At 43.3% G+C, this 16,236-nt stretch overlaps 1 long non-coding RNA gene across 2 annotated transcripts in view; it reads left to right on the top strand.

Annotated features, from left to right (window-relative positions):
- LOC144689822 (uncharacterized) overlaps positions 1 to 16,236 on the top strand; it is a 102,940-nt gene that overhangs the window by 20,255 nt on the left and 66,449 nt on the right. The window contains exon 3 of one of the 2 annotated variants that reach the window (XR_013578718.1): positions 3,506 to 3,577. The exons of the other annotated variant lie outside the window; for it this stretch is intronic. This is a non-coding gene — a long non-coding RNA (uncharacterized LOC144689822). The remainder of the gene's footprint in view (positions 1 to 3,505; positions 3,578 to 16,236) is intronic. 2 annotated transcript variants of the gene reach the window in all.

The raw sequence follows: 16,236 nt of genomic DNA, 5'->3' as shown, positions 1-16,236 counted from the left end.
TAATTTCATGTCTTTAGGCCAGGAATCTGCCTGGTGCACATGCACAGAAGGAAAAAAGAAGAAAAGAAGTGAAACAGCATGAAAAGCAGGTCAGGTGATCTGAACCAGACTGTCATTAGAGAGAAGGTATCCCAGAGAGCAGCATACAGGGAGGAGGACAGGGAGAAGGTGCAAAACAAGGGAGTGGGACAGAAAGAGATCCCAGAAGGCAGTCCCAGGTAAGAGACAAGGGCAGAGATCAGAAACAAATCCATGCTCACTATCCCTGATTAATCTGTGTCTCTCCAAGTACAGATATATTCTGTCCCTCAGAATTCTTTCTAGTAACTTCCCCACCACCAAGGTTAGACTAACTAGCCTGTAATTTCCTGGTCTATCCTTTCCTCCCTTTTTTTAATAATGGGACAATGTTAACAGTCCTCCAGTCCTCTGGCACCTCACCTGTGACCAGAGAGGATTTGAAAATTACTGCCAGGGCCCCTGATATTTCTTCCCTTGCCTCCCTCAATAGCCTGGGATACATCTCATCCGGGCCTGCAGATTTATCCACTTTTAAGGCTGCTAAACCTGCTAGTACCTCCTCTCTCCCTCCTATGTTAATTTGCTCTAATATTTCACAGTACTCCAGCATGATGTCTATATCTGCATCATCCTTTTCCATTGTGAAGACCGACAAAAAGTATTAATTGAAGACTGCACCCATGTCTTCCAGGTCCACACACACATTACCTCAATGGTCCCTGATTAGCCCTACTCTTTCCCCAGTTATTCTCTTGCTCTTTATATATTTAAAAAACCCCTTTGGGTTTTCCTTTATTCTACCCACCAATGCTTTCTCATGCACTCTTTAAGCTTTCCTAATTTCCTTTTTAAATTCCTCTCTGCACTTTTTATACTCCTCTAAGGACTCTGCTGTATTGAGCCCTTGGTATCTGCCATCAGCTTCTCTTTTTTCCTTAATCCTAACCTTTGTCTCTTGACATCATCCTGGGTTCTCCAGACTTGGTAACCACCCCCACCCCCCCGACCTCCAGTTTGTCTTTTCGGGAATATATTTGCCCTGTACTCTCGCTATTTCCTCCTTGAATGCCTCCCACTGCTCTGACATAGTTTTATCTGCAAGTAGCTGCTTCCAGTCCACTTGGGTTAAATCACACCTCATCTTAGCAAAATTAGCCGTTCCCCAGTTTAGAACTTTTATTCCCGGCCCAACCTTATCCTTCTCCATAACTATCCTAAATCTAACTGAGTTATAGGGCAGAATTCTCTGGTTGGCGAGCGGGGTCAGGGCCCGCTCGCTGACGCATAAAATGACGCGCGGTGGCGTCGGGCATGCGTCCCGACGTCACCACTTGTCATTTAGATTGTCAGCTTGGCAGGCACTCAGCCAACTCGGCTGCATGCCTGCTGAACTGTCAAAGACCTGTTAAGGCCATTTGAATAGTCATTAACTTAACTAAATGAGTTACCCATCCAACCTTAATGTTGAGTTTTCATGAAGTGTTTTAAAATGTAATAAAAATTTTTACATTAATTCTTTGATATGTCCCAGCTCATGTGACAGTGTCACATGAGGGGACATGTTTCAGAAGTTTTTTCCTTCCTTTATTTAAACTTACACATGTCAGACGGATCTCCCCGAGGCACCTTTGTGCCTCAGGGAGATCTCTGCGCTCTTTTGCCCGCGTGTGAACCACTCAGGGAATCTCCCCCCACCCGTACAGGGAGCGCACAGCGCTTCTGGATGTGAGTTACAATGGGTGGGCCTTAATTGGCCCGCCCACGTAAAACGGCACATCCGGACACGCCTGCCTCTGCCCCCGCCTGTCCCCGCACAACGGGGGATAATTTTTCCCATGGTCACTATCTCCAAAATGCTCCCCTACTGAAACGCCTTCCACCTGCCCAGGCTCATTTCTGAATATTAGGCCCAGAACTGCTCCCCGCCCCCCTTGTTGGGCTTTCTACATACTGGCTAAAAAAGTTCTCCTGGATGCAACTTAAGAACTTTGCTTCCTCCCCACCTTGCACACTTAAAACTATCCCAGTTAATATTTGGGTAGTTAAAATCCTTTTCTACTACTGCCCTATTATTCTTACGCTTCTCTGAAATTTGATTACATATTTGATCCTCTATCTTTCCCTGACTGCACCTTCCAAACCCACGACCTCTACAATCTAGATGGACAAGGGCAGCAGACACGACCACCTGGAAGTCCTCCCCCAAGCTACTCATCATCCTGACTTGGAAATATATTGCTGTTCCTTCACTGTTGCTGAGACAAAACCCTGGAAGTCCCTCCCTAACAGCACTGTGGATGTACCTACACCACATGGACTACAGCGGTTCAAGAAGACAGCTCACCACTACCTTCTTGTGGGCAATTAGGGATGGCAATAAATGCTGGCCTAGCCCACATCCCATGAATGAATACAAAAAATGACAAAGTGACACCAGGGTTTTTCTTAAGTTACAAAAGACATTTCGTTAAAAAAAGTTATCAAGGCCATAAACTGATTTACACGGGGTGGGCTTAAAAGCTCCTCCAATTGATGATAAAATTGACAGATGTGCACAGATCTTTAGCCCATAGATGAGGGTGGTGACAATATTTCTTTGCCACTAAGAAACAAAATTAAATTAAATGGAAATTAGATCAGTTAAAAGTTAAAATGACATTTGTGGAGTGTTCGCATATTTCCCTAAAAATAAACTTCAGAGCAATCCTCACGAGCATTGCTGTAGCATTATTAACTGGATCATGAGAGTTATATAGATTTATTTAAAAATGAATATATGCCTGTTTTCTTACAAAAAGGAAAATAGAATGAAGGAGCAAATAGGTCAAAGACAAATAGGAAGATGCAATTACAATAATCAAAGTAAGTGTGTAGCTATCACTGAGAAGACAGAACACTGAACAAAAAGGCAGACAAGGACAAAAATATAGAGAACAGAAGCAGAGCTATAAGTGGTAATTCCACAACCCTGCTGGAAGCTAGGTTCTTGAGGAGCAAGGAGTGGAGAGGTAGGACCACACACTGTTGTACCCTAAATCAAACTGGCGCTGTCTTCAAGCATGGCTTCGTGCTGGGCTTATGGAGTTACCCTTAGTTACAGAGAGAGAGGGAGAGAGACTTTTGTTCTTGACAGTTGTTTGTGAGCAATCCCAAGGAACTTCAATCAGTAAATGTTATAGGTTCTAAATGTGCAATTCAGATCCTTTATTTAAAATTTAATATTCATATGCACCAGTGAGAAAATACATATAACTTACAATATAGCCTGTTTCAATTTGGCAAAACAAGTCTCTGCTGCCATTTGCCCTCTACTCCTAATCACATTTACCCACCCTGTTTCCCATTCTAGTCTTGGTTGTTGACATAGTTTCTGCCTCAATTACTAATGCTGGAAGTGAATTTAACAGCCTCACAACTCTGTGTAAATAATCTTTTCCTGTCATATTTTATAAATCTCATTGCTCCTAATCTTGTAAATCTACAGCTCCTTGTTCTACGTTTTTAAACTACTGGCAACTGTTTCCTTTGACATACACTTGTGAAAGAATGGGACAAGGTAAGCAGGTCTGTCATATTTCCTTGTAATCTGTTATGTCCTAACAAAATGTTCTAATTACATAGCAATACTGGAACAGGAGGGTGATGGTTAGCTCAGTTGGCCTGATGGCTAAAGTGTGGTTCACAATAACGTCAACAGCGCAAGTTCAATTCCTGTTCTGGCTGAGGTAGACTTGGAATCTGCCTCCTCACCTGCCCCATGCTTGATGCAGCATGGTGATTCTCGAGCTGTATAGCCAATTGTCTCTCTTTCTCCCTCTAATAGGCATCTCTTTATGTTCCTTGTTGAACTATGGCGACCTACCCACAGGAACAAAAGTAGGCATTGACCCACGTGGGCCTGTTCAGTTAGGATCTGTACCTCAACTCCATTTACCCATTTTTGTTCCATATCCCTGGTTAAATGAAGTTAAATCTTTTAGGTAAGATGATAAGCAGACTTAGAAACAGAGAAAAATAGAAGTAGGAGTAGGTCATTCAGCCCTTCGAGCCTGCTCCACCATTCAATATTATCGTAGCTGATCCTCTGTCTCAACACCATACTCCCGCTCTCTCCCCATACCCCTTGATGCCTTTAGAGTATAGAAATCTATTTCCTGCTTAAATATATTCAGTGACTTGACCTCAACAGCCTTCTGTGGTCGAGAATTCCATAGTGAGTGAAGATGTTTCTCCTCATCTCAGTCCTAAATGGCCTACCTCGTAACCTGAGATTGTGATCCCTTGTTCTAGACCCCCGGCCAGAGGAAACATCATCCCTGCATCCAGTCTGTCCAGCCCTGTCAGAATTCTATACATTTCATTCTTCTAAATTCCATTGGATACAGGCCTAGTTGGCCCAATCTCTCCTCATATGACAATTCTGCCACCCCAGGAATCAGTCTGGTGAACATTTGCTGCACTCCCTTTATGGCAAGTATATCCTTTCTTAGGTAAGAAGACCAAAATTGCACACACTACTCCAGGTGTGGTCTCACCAAAGGTCTGTATAGCTGCAGGAAGACATCCTTGCTCCTGTACACAAGCTCTCTTGTAATGAAGGCCAACACACCATTTGACTTCTTAACCTCTTGCTGCACCTGCATACTTGCTTTTAGTGATTAATATACAAGGACACCCAGGTCCCTTTGTCCTTTTGCCATTCTGTTTTTCCGACCAAAGTGGATATCTTCACACTTAGCCATGTTATACTGCATCTGCCATGTATTTTCCCATTCGCTCAACTTGTCTAAATTGCCTTGAAGCCTCTTAACATCCTCTTCACCACTCACATTCCCACCTGGTTTTGTGTCGTCAGCAAATTTAGAAATATTACATTTGGTTATTTCTTGTTTTGCGTTTAATGTAACAGTGGAATAGCAGGATACAGTCAAGCCTTGGCACAAGCTCTTCAAACAGTAACATCGCTTTTTCATCGAATCGAATCATCCCTTTCTGTACATTCAAACCTCCTGTTTATTCCTTTAACTTCTGTGATAGTTTGAAGTTTGTGCATTGCATTGGTGCATCACCGCCAACCACTCCCAGTTACAACCTGTGGTAAATGAGCTTTTAAGCTACTAATCTAATCACTTGCTGAGGTGACCAGGACCTTTGTCTTCTGCTAATCTAATCACATATACACAACCATATATCCCAACTATCCTTTCTACTATTTTTCAATTTAACTTCTTTTAACAATGTCTCAACAATACCTTTACCTAGACGTAAATTTATTAATCTCAAAAGTTTCAATTGATCCAGCATCCACAGCCTTTTGGGGAGCAGGTTACAGATTTCCAATACCTTTTTTGTCTGAGAAAGTACTTGCTAATCTCACTTCTAAATGATATCAGTTGGCATTTCCAAAAAACAGTATAGCACTCCCTCAGTTCTATCAACCCAAAATATATGCTCAAGTTCATATTGGAGCTTATATTCACAAGCTTCTAACACAAAGGCAAGTGCTATTAACTGTACCTAACTGATACATTGATGTGGTATTTCTATTAGCTGCCATATCCCTTCATAAGACAATATCAGTTTCACTGATTCTAGCATAATAGGTTTAATGACCAAACAGACTTATTCATAGATTGAGTCATTTATATTAGCAAAGTTACAGAATTGATTAACGCTGTTCAAATAACGCTGCCGCTTTGAATCAGTCCATGAAAGAGTTTTTTTTAAAAACTCATTCATTAAGCTGTTTCATTAAAACTTTAGCTAACTAGTGTATTTAATGTGTCAAATACTTATAACCGTAAAAACTCTTTATGATCAAAAATAAATTCTTGTGGAAGCAGGGGGAATGACTCAATTACTGAATGAGACCTTTGCACCTGTCTCCACAAAAGAAGGGGGTACTGCCAATGTCATAAATTGGATGAGATAAAAATAAAGAGAATAAAAGCAAAAAACTTCAGATGCTGGAAATCTGAAATAAAAACAAAATGCAGGAAAAATTCAGCAGGTTTGGGCAGTATCTGTGGAGAGAGAAACAGAGTTAACATTTCGAGCCCAATCTGCTTTGCAGAACACGTCCATTCAGTCCAAACATGGCCCCTGCCACCAGCTTCTGGTGGCCTATCATTTTAATTTCCACCTTGCTCCCACTCCAACCTCAGATCTTGCGTTAGATGACACAAAGATTGGCCGAGTAGTGGATAGTGTAGAGGATAGCCATAATCTCCAAAATGATATAGATGGGTTAGTGGAGTGGGCAGTAAAGTGGCAGATGGATTTTAACATAGAGAAGTGTGAGGTCATACATTTAGGAAGGTCAAACAGTTACAGGGATTACAAAATAAATGGGAATATACTAAGAGGGGTAGATGAAGTGAGAGATCTTGGCGTACAAGTACATAGGTCCCTGAAGGCAGCAGTTCAAGTATACAAGGTTGTAAAGAAGGCATATGGAATGCTGTACTGCATTGGCAGAGGTATAGAATATAAAAGTAAGGATATAATGTTGGAATTGTATAAAACACTGGTGAGGCCACAACTGGAGTATTGTGTGCAGTTCTGGTCACCACATTACAGGAAGGACGTAATAGCTCTGGAGAGAGTGCAGAGGAGGTTTACAAGAATGTTGCCAGGGTTAGAAAAGAGTAGCTACAAGGAGAGATTGGATAGGTTGGAGTTATTTTCCTTAGAACAAAGAAGGCTAAGAGGTGACTTGATTGAGGTGTATAAAATTATGAGGGGAATAGATTGAGTGGACAGGATAAAATTGTTTTCCTTGATGGAGAATTCTAGAACCAGGGGACATAGATTCAAGATAAGTGGCAGAAGATGTAGGGGGGACATGAGGAAGAACGTTTTTACGCAGAGGGTAGTGGGTGTCTGGAATTCGCTGCCCAAGTTGGCGGTAGAGGCAGAAACTTTAAACTCTTTTAAAAAGTACCTGGATCTGCACCTAAAGTGCTGTAAGCTGCAGGGCTATGGGCCGGGTGCAGGAAGGTGGGATTAGAAAGGGCACTTGGGTGTCCTCGGACTGGCATGGACAAGATGGGCCAAATGGCCTCCTTCTGTGCTGTAACTTTTCTATGGTTCTATGGTTAGCTTTGTTGGAACACCGCAAGTTCAAGGAACACCTCATCTTTCAATTAGGCACTTCAGAACTCAACTTCTGAGTTCAGCAATTACCTATCATAACCCCTGCCCCCATTTTGTTCTGTTTTATTTTCTTCAGAACTGTAGAGAGGTAGAAATAAGACCATAAGACATAGGAGCAGAAATTAGGCCATTCGGCCCATCGAGTCTGCTCCGCCATTCAATCATGGCTGATAAGTTTCTCAACCCCATTCTCCCGCCTTCTCCCCGTTACCTTTGATCCCCTTACCAATCAGGAAATGTGATGGATTTTATACTGTTGGAAAAGGGGGAGGGGTAAGTGGAGCAAAATAAAAGTTCAGGATTAGGTTGGAGGGCAGGAAAGATTAAATGACAAATTTGTCATGGAACACACAGCAAAAGGAGTGGTAATGTTAGTACTAAAGGCTAAAGTTTTGGTCCACAGCAGGTGTTAATAGCAGAATAAATGTCAGTACTGTCTGAAAGCAAAATAGCAAATGTGTTAATAGCAGGAAAAGGATCAGTGCTGTCTGAAAGCAAAAACATGAGTACAAGATACAGACTGCAAGTAGGGGGGGAGAAATTCAACATTGTGGATGGAGTTCATAGTTTGAAGTTGTTGAACTGACTGTTAAGTCTAGAAGGCTATAAAGTGCTTAATCGGAAGATGAAGTGCTGCTCCTCCAGCTTGCATTGGGCTTCACTGGTACGCTAAGAGGCTGAAGACAGAAATGGTGAGCAAGATGGTGAATTGAAATGGCAAGCGACAGAAAGGTCGGGGTCATGCTTGCGGAGCAAAGGTGTTCCACAAAATGGCCACCCAGTATGTGTTTGGACTCCCCAGTGTAGAGGAGACTGCATTGTGAGCAGCGGATACAGCAGACGAAATTTAAATAAGTGCAAGTAAATCGCGTTTGGAGCCTTGAATGGTGAGGAGGGAGACGATAAAGAGGCAGGTGGTCCACCTCCTGTGATTGTATGGGAAGGTGCCAAGGGAAGGGAATGAGGCATTGGGGGTGATTAAGGAATGGACCAGGATGTTACTGAGGGAACGGTCGCTTCAGAATGCTGATGGGAGGTGAGGGGAAGATGTGTTTGGTGGTGGCATCTTGCTGATGTTGGTGAAAATGGCGGAGGATGATCTTTTGAATATGGAGGCTGGTGGGGTAAAAAGTAAGGGCAAGGAAAACCCTTTTATGGTTCTGGGAGGGAGGGGAAGAGGTGAGGGTAGACGTGTGGGAAATGGGTTGGACACAGTTTAAGGCCCTGTCAACAACAGTGGGGGTTGGGGTGGGTGGGGGAAAAGGAAGACATGTCAGAAGCACCATTGTGGAAGTTAGCATCACCGGAACGGATGCGGCAGAGATGGCAAAACTGGGAGAATGGAATGGAGTCCTTACAGGAAACAGGGTATGAGGTCTTGTCAAGGTAACTGTGGGAGTCGGTGGGCTTATAATGAATATTGGTAGACAGTCTATCGCCAGAAATGGAGACAGAAGTCAAGGAAGGGAAGGGAAGTGTCAGAGATGGACCAAGTGAAGGTGAGAGAAGGGTGGGAATTGGAAGCAAAATTGATTAATTTTTCCAGTAAGCGGCATTGATACTGTCATCGATGTGTCGGACAAAGAGTTGTGAGAAGGGACCTAAGAATGTCTGGAAAATTAAAGAGAAGATACTTAAATGACTGGCAGCAGTCAAAGTCACCCGGACTGAATGAGATGCATCCTAGATTGCCAAGGGAAGTAGGGATGGAAATAGGAGAGTCTGGCCACAATATTTCAATTCTTTTTGGATATGGGATTAATGTCAGCGGACTGGAGAATTGGCAAGTGTTACATCCCTGTTCAATTTAGTATACTGTATTCACTGCTCATGATGCAGTCTTGACATTGGGGAAACTAAACAAACATTGGGTGACTGCTTTGCAGAACACCTCCAATCAGTCCAAACATGGCCCCTGCCACCAGCTTCTGGTGGCCTATCATTTTAATTTCCACCTTGCTCCCACCCCAACCTCAGATCTTGCATTAGCTTTGTTGGAACACCGCAAGTTCAAGAAACGACACCTCATCTTTCAATTAGGCACTTCAGAACTCAACTTCTGAGTTCAGCAATTACAGATCATAACCTCTGCCCCCATTTTGTTCTGTTTTATTTTCTTTGCTGGTTTTGGTTTTTCTTTCTTGGGTCTCTCTTTTTGTTCTTTTGGATGGAAGCTTTTCATAACTCTGCCACTCACGCCTTCTCTAGATATATCTCATTTCATTACTGCTTCCATTACCACTCCCTTTGGCCTTGTACCACCAGCCATTTTGTCATTTAGTCTTTTCCGCCTTCCACCCTATCACAGATCTCTCCTTTTGTTCTTTTTCTCACCTTCCTACTTGTCACTTGATTAAACCCTATAACACCTCTAATTTTTCCCAGTTCTGATGAAAGGTCATTGACGTTTTCCCAGTTGGCCCCCACGTTGGCCTCAATTCCAGGTTGGGATGTCGGTTGCAATTTTCCCGGAGGTGGCTAATTAACAAACAGCCTCTGGGAGCTTCAATTAAGGATGGTGGGCAGGCCAGAGAAGTGGGAGGCCCTATTTGAGGGCCTGCAGCTGGCAACCCCACCAAATGAAACGAGGTAATGTAGACAAAATTATTTCATTTTTAAAAGTGTGAACGAACATTAGAGCCCTGAGGGGTTCAGCATTGTTTCAAACAAAATGAAGTTAGAGAAGTGGTATGAGAAAAGTAAATTACACAAGGGATCTAAATTTACCAGTAATTTTTATGTTATGATTGAAAGGGTAACCCTATCATTCTGCAATAAGAAATTTTTTTAACCTTTTTTGCAAAAAAATCAAAACCTGAATGCTTTTATGCGAATGCTTATACCACACAAATTACACAAAACATTATTACCCTTTTAAGAAGCATTGTAATTGTGTAGCACGGTGTCACACAACAGATAATCTGGTGGTATCAAATGTATTTATGTACTTTTTGCCACAATAAAGGCTGTTCCATGTGCTTTCCTGTAAAGCAAGTGTTTGGTGGAGAAGAACAATAGCAAACATTCACTAAGACCAAAGGATGAAGTTACATAATTTAAAAGGATGAGTACTTAAACACAGGTGTATGCATATGAATCTATTGAAATTTATTAGAGGAACATGACTACTAAATTATAAATATGCTCTTTATCCCGTGAACTGACTGCAGGAAAGCATAATTACCTAGCCTAACATTTATACAAAAGCCTCTTCTGTAAAAGGGTTGTTTTATTGTGAAGGTCCGGCATGATGGCTCAGCGCATTAGGATGGTATGATGTGATTCTGATAAACAATCCTATAGCATGTTACTTAAATTGTACAGAGTACAGAAAAGTTCAGGCTTAATTTTGTGCTGCAACATGGTGGGGAGCACTTCTTGCACATGTACAGATGCTGTGTCTTTGTCAGTGGCAAAAGTGTCAGCTGGCTGCATTAAAAGAAAAAAGTTGGCTTGACACAGACCAACAATAAACCCATTTTAGGTCTGTGCAGTCCTTAACCAATTACAAGTTGTTGTTTCTAGTTCACCTTTCATTTTGTCAATCATTCCCTCTGAAAAACATGCTTCTGACAATTCTGTAAATCATGAGGATATATAATCAGGAGTGAGATTCCCAACTTCCAATGCGGAGAATTGATTGTAAAATTTAGTTTAAGGGTAGTTTTTGGTAAAAAAAATAAATTTTAAAAAGTATTTTGAATATTGAAGAAAAAAATTAATTAGTGCAAATCAAAACCATGACCCTGAGATTGAGTCCCATTTTCTAGGAACTGAGCTGTCAGACCGTAGGAACACCCTGCACAAAGCTTTTCCAACTTATTCACTTTCCAATAAATATCGGCCTAGTATCGGTTAAAATATAATCTCACCCGCTGTGATATTAATAACATTTACCACAGCATGTTGATAGCATTTACAAATTATATTTTATTCCCATTTAACCACAAGAGTAATATTGGTATGGGAGGGGCAATATTACTAACTCCTGTAATGTAATCAAACTTCCAGCAAATCCAGCAAATGAACCCAAATTAATTGAACTCAATTTCTTGCCTCCAAGATGTGTTATCTTTATAGCTAGAGCTAGTTTCCGAAGGTTGCGAGCACAGTTCTGAATCAGGGCATGCGCCAGTGCCCACAGTGTGGGCTGAGTGCACATGGACAACTGCTCCTGACACTTTTCTGATCAGCGGCAGGAGTTAGTGTTAATTCTGCAGTGTTACAGGATATGCTAGTGAGGCCTCCAACAAATCCATGACGGCTTTTATTTATAATTCATGTGCCAACTAATCTGTCCCAGATTAATATGTCTAAGGGGAGAATTTTCCCAGGCATGCGGAGGAAGGTTTGAATGCGTGTAGTAATTTAAATCTTTGAAAGGTGACATTGGGATCACACAGCTGGTTCTGAGGTGAGTGGGGAACCCTCTTCCAGCTGTCGGGAAACTCATTAATAAATGCAAATAGGCAATAAATTCAGTATTTAACCCTCTATTCTGGCTTTTAAAAAATATTCTTTCATGGATGTGAGTGTCACTGGCAAGTCCAGCATTTGTAGCCTGTCCCTAATTGCCCTTGAAAAGGTGATGGTGAGCCACCTTCTTGACCCACTGCAATCCATGTGGTGTGGATACACTCAAAATGCAGTTATGGGAGTTCCATGTTTTTAGCCTAGAGACTGTGAAGGAATGGCGATATAGTTCCAAGTCAGGATGGTGATTGACTTGGAGGGGAACTTGCAGTTGGCTGAGTTCCCATTTGTCTGCTGCTCTTGTACTTCCAGGTGGTGGAGGTCAGTTTGGAAGATATTGTTGTAGGAGGCTTGGTGAGTTGTTGCAGTGCATCTTGTAGATCGTACACAATACTGCCAGTGTGCACCAATGGTGGAAGGAGTGAATGTTTAAGGTGGTGGATTGACTGCCATTAAGCAGGCTGCTTGTCCTGGATGGTGAGAGCCTCTTGAGTATTGTTGGAGCTGCAGTCATCCAGGCAAGTGGAGAGAATTCCATCACACTGTTGACTTGTGCCTTGTTGATGGTGGACTGGCTTTGGGGAGTCAGGAGGGGAGTTCCTTGCCACATAATGCCTAGTCTCTGACCTGTTCTTGTAGCCACATCATAGCTGGTTCAGTTCAGTTTCTGGTCAATGGTAACTTTCATGGTTGATGGTGAGGAATTCAACGATGGCAATGCCATGTGTCAAAGGGAGATGATTAGATTCTCTCTTTTGGAGGTGGTCATTTTCTGGCACTTGAGTGACACGAATGTCACTTATCACTTATCAGCCTAAGCCCAAATGTTGCCCGTGTTTGCTGCATGCAGGCAAGGACTGCTTCAATATCTAAGGAGTCGCGACTGGTACTGAACATTGTGCAATCATCAGCGATCATCCCCACTTCTGACTTTATGATGGAGGGAAGATTATTGATAAAGTAGCTGAAGATGGTTGGGCCTAGGACACTACCCTGAAGAACTCCTGCAGCGATATCCTGGGACTGAGATGATTGGCCTCCAACACCCACAACCATTTTCCTTTATGCTGGGTATTACTCCGACCAATGAAGAGTTTTTTCCCAAGATTCCCATTGACTTCCATTTTTCTAGGGCACCCTGATGCCACAGTCAGTCAAATGTTATCACTCTCATCTCTAGAATTTTTTATCCATGTTTGGACTAAGGCTATAATGAGCTTTGGGGCCAAGGGCTTCTGGCAGATCCCAAACTGCGCATCCATGAGCAGGTTTGTGTGATTCTGTGACAGCACTGTCAATGATCGAGAATAGACTGATGGGGCAGTAATTGGCCAGGTTGGAAATTGTCCTGCTTTTTGTGGAAAGAACATACCTAAATAATTTTCCATATTGTTGGGTAGATGCCAATGTCGTAGCTATACTGGGAAACTTGGGTAGGGGCACGGCTAGTTCTAGAGCGCAAGTATTCCATACTACAGCTGGGATTTTGTCAAAGTCTATAGCCAATGCTTTATCCAGTGCACAGGTTCCATGATGACTCCATAACTCGTCAGGTTGGAGAGGTGAGTGCACAGTGGAAGTCATTATTGAATGAAATTAACCAGCTTGCCAGTTTAAAGGCTGAAATCAGCAAGATTGTGGTTAGCGACAGTGAAAGGTGAGCAGTGACAGGATTAGTTCTTTCAGCCTGAATTCACTGGTTTCTTTAGAAATTGCAACTTGGTACATTAACTTTCAAGTGCTTTGGAGTCAACTGGGCTAAATCTCAACTTCTTGTCTGTGACACTGCTTTGCAACATGGGAGATACCTCTACTGCAGTAGCTTGGACCTCTGAGGAGAAGCAGCAGAATGGTCCTGTGCAGCAGTCAGAGAAACAGGGCAAGAGCAGGAGCTGCCTTCTCCACAGCCACCAGTAGTTCCATGGGACAGAGATACAGAGTGTCTCAAAGGGAGTGATACCCCAGCACAGATATAGGCCAATGGTGAGCTACCTCAACATGTACGAACAACAGTGCATCAGAAGGCTCACACTCTTGCACAGATAGTCACAGATATCTGCAACCTCTGGAAGCAGACCTCCACCCAAGAGGACCAGGTATACATGCATTGCCAGTGGCTGTCAAGGTCACTACAGCTCTCAATTTGTTCGCATCCAGTTTCTTCCAGGGATCTGATGACATCTGCAGAATTTTGTGATCTACTATCCACAGCATCACCCAGGTTAGTGATGCCTTATTTGCCAAGTCTAGAAGCTGCTTTGCCACTATTGAGGTGACTGAAAGCCAGAGGACTGTCGGCTTCACATCAGTGGCAGGATTTCCACAAGTCTGGGTGTGATTGATTACACTCAATCTGGTTATCAAAGCACCATCAGATTAACCAGATGCCTTCATTAACCAGAAGAGCTTCTGCTCCCTTAATGAACAGCTAGTCTGTGATTACCACAAGAACCTAATGCACATCTGTGCCAGGAATCCCAGAAGCTTCCGTGACTGCTTCATGCTTCAGCAGTCTCATCTACTGCAGGTGTTCTCTCCACTGAACAGTTGAGTCCTGGGTGACACAGAGTACCAATCAAAGATCCAGCTGCTAACCCCATTGAGGAACCCTGCCACAAAGGCACAGGAGAGATATAACAGGAGCCATTTCGGCACCAGGGCAATAAGAGAGCAAGCTTGCAAATGCTTCCTGTGTCTTGACAGATCTGGAGACGCCCTTCAATATGCACCAGCAAGAGTTTCCAGGATTGTTGTGGTCAGCTGTGTCCTTCACAACATAGCACTGCAGAGGACTGGAGGTGCATAAGAGCAAGGTAAGGCGGAGAGCACCTGGTATCCGCATCCTTAGAGAAGAAGGAACTTGATGTGCCATTAGTTCCATCAGCCACACACTTGGCTATGAGAAAAAGCCTGCGAAAGACTCATCCAAGCCACTTCACTTGAAAAGTATGCTTGCAGCTATCTAAGCATTCCATCAAGTATTCTGCACAACCCCACCCTGCCACATTTCTCATTTGTGCAGTCAACCAGCCAACCATTACAGTCACATCCTTTCCTTCATTCAAGGCTGATCATTCCATTCACAGAAGGAAACTGACCAGGGTGAATGGGGATGCAAGAAAGTAAAGGCCATGAGAATGAGGAGAACACATCACCTCATGCTTTAATTGAAGTAAAGAACGTTATTGAAATATTGACACTATTACAAGCACCCAACAGAATCTCTTTTTTGCAATAAAAATGTCTTCCTCTTACACTATTATTTCTAGGTAGTGCTACCCCTGTGGCTTCAGCTAAACTGGAGGCAAGCTGGTCACATACTTTGACATGAGATGCCCATGGTGGATGCTATCTGGCTTTTGGAGCCCATGAAGGCCCTGCACCTGTGCAGGGGCAAACTCAGTCATCGTGGCAGGAGACCGCTTGTATGGCTTTGTGTGAGTGGGAGGAGGGCAAGGGCTGAGAAGTGGGGAACCTTGAAAAGAGTCTGCCCCTTCCATGTGCCAGTTGTCCAATTTCCCTCACTGGACCCACCTGCAGCTCCCTGCCAGTCTACAGGGGGAGAGCATTTAGCTTCATGTCATTGTGGCATTGAGCTACCATGGTGATGCTTTGTTCCATCCTGTGTAAACTTGCAGCCATCATGTGCAGGCCAATTGTGGGGACAACCATACACTTGGTAGCTTTCCAAGTCTGATTCTCCATGAGGGTGATCACTCATTTTCCACGGAGGTGGTCATCAGCACAAATGTATGACATAGATTCCTTCATTTTTGTGCAAGACCATGCACCGCCTCTGGAAATGCTGACAGAAGTACATGCATTCCCATTGCTACTTCATAAAGTTCTCTTTTTGTGCATGACCCCAGAGGCACAGCATCTAGGTCTAGCTGAGCTGTGTCCTGTGCTCTCCAACTCTCCAGTGTTATCCCTTCCTCCAGGAACTGCTCCTGCTCACACGATGTGTTCCTCACCATATGTAACTCTATCTGTAATGCAGGACCACCAAGGCATGTGTGTTGCACTGGTGGAAGGTGTGCAGGAATCATGAGATGGTGTATATCCGCAGAGTGCCAGTTCTCCTCTGAGGTCTCCTCAGGCTGCTCCCTCTTCTCTGATTGTGTGAAGAACCTGTGGGAGATGAAAAACATGAGTTAGTGCTGCAAGTAGATGAAATAGGGTGCAACCTTAGCATAGTACAGATCATCACAGTTCAATTATTGGTGAAATCAATTCAACACAAGTGGTTGTGCATCACCTAATGCTGTCACCAGGAGCTGAATTTTGTCAGGGCTGTGGTGGCCCTGCTAGCAGGCTGGAAAGCCAGGGGAAACCCAGGCTTGGCTGTTTCCAGGTGACCCAGCTCAATTCTGTGGCAATAAGGCAATTAACTGCCTGCTGTTGGTGTTTCTGCCCTTTCAAGGGCAGAGATCCCATCTCCAAGAGCTGCTGGCCAATGAGAGGGCTGGCAGCTCTTTGGTCCTGGCAGTGTCACTTTTTTTTAAATCAAAACCTTCATTATTGTGGGCAGAGCTTCGATATGGTGAATTCTTCCTGATACCTAACTAATATCAGGGTTATCATGGA

This window comes from Cetorhinus maximus, chromosome 14, assembly GCF_964194155.1.
Source record: "Cetorhinus maximus chromosome 14, sCetMax3.hap1.1, whole genome shotgun sequence".
Lineage (NCBI taxonomy): Eukaryota > Metazoa > Chordata > Chondrichthyes > Lamniformes > Cetorhinidae > Cetorhinus > Cetorhinus maximus.
This window is presented reverse-complemented; position numbering and strand designations above follow the sequence as displayed.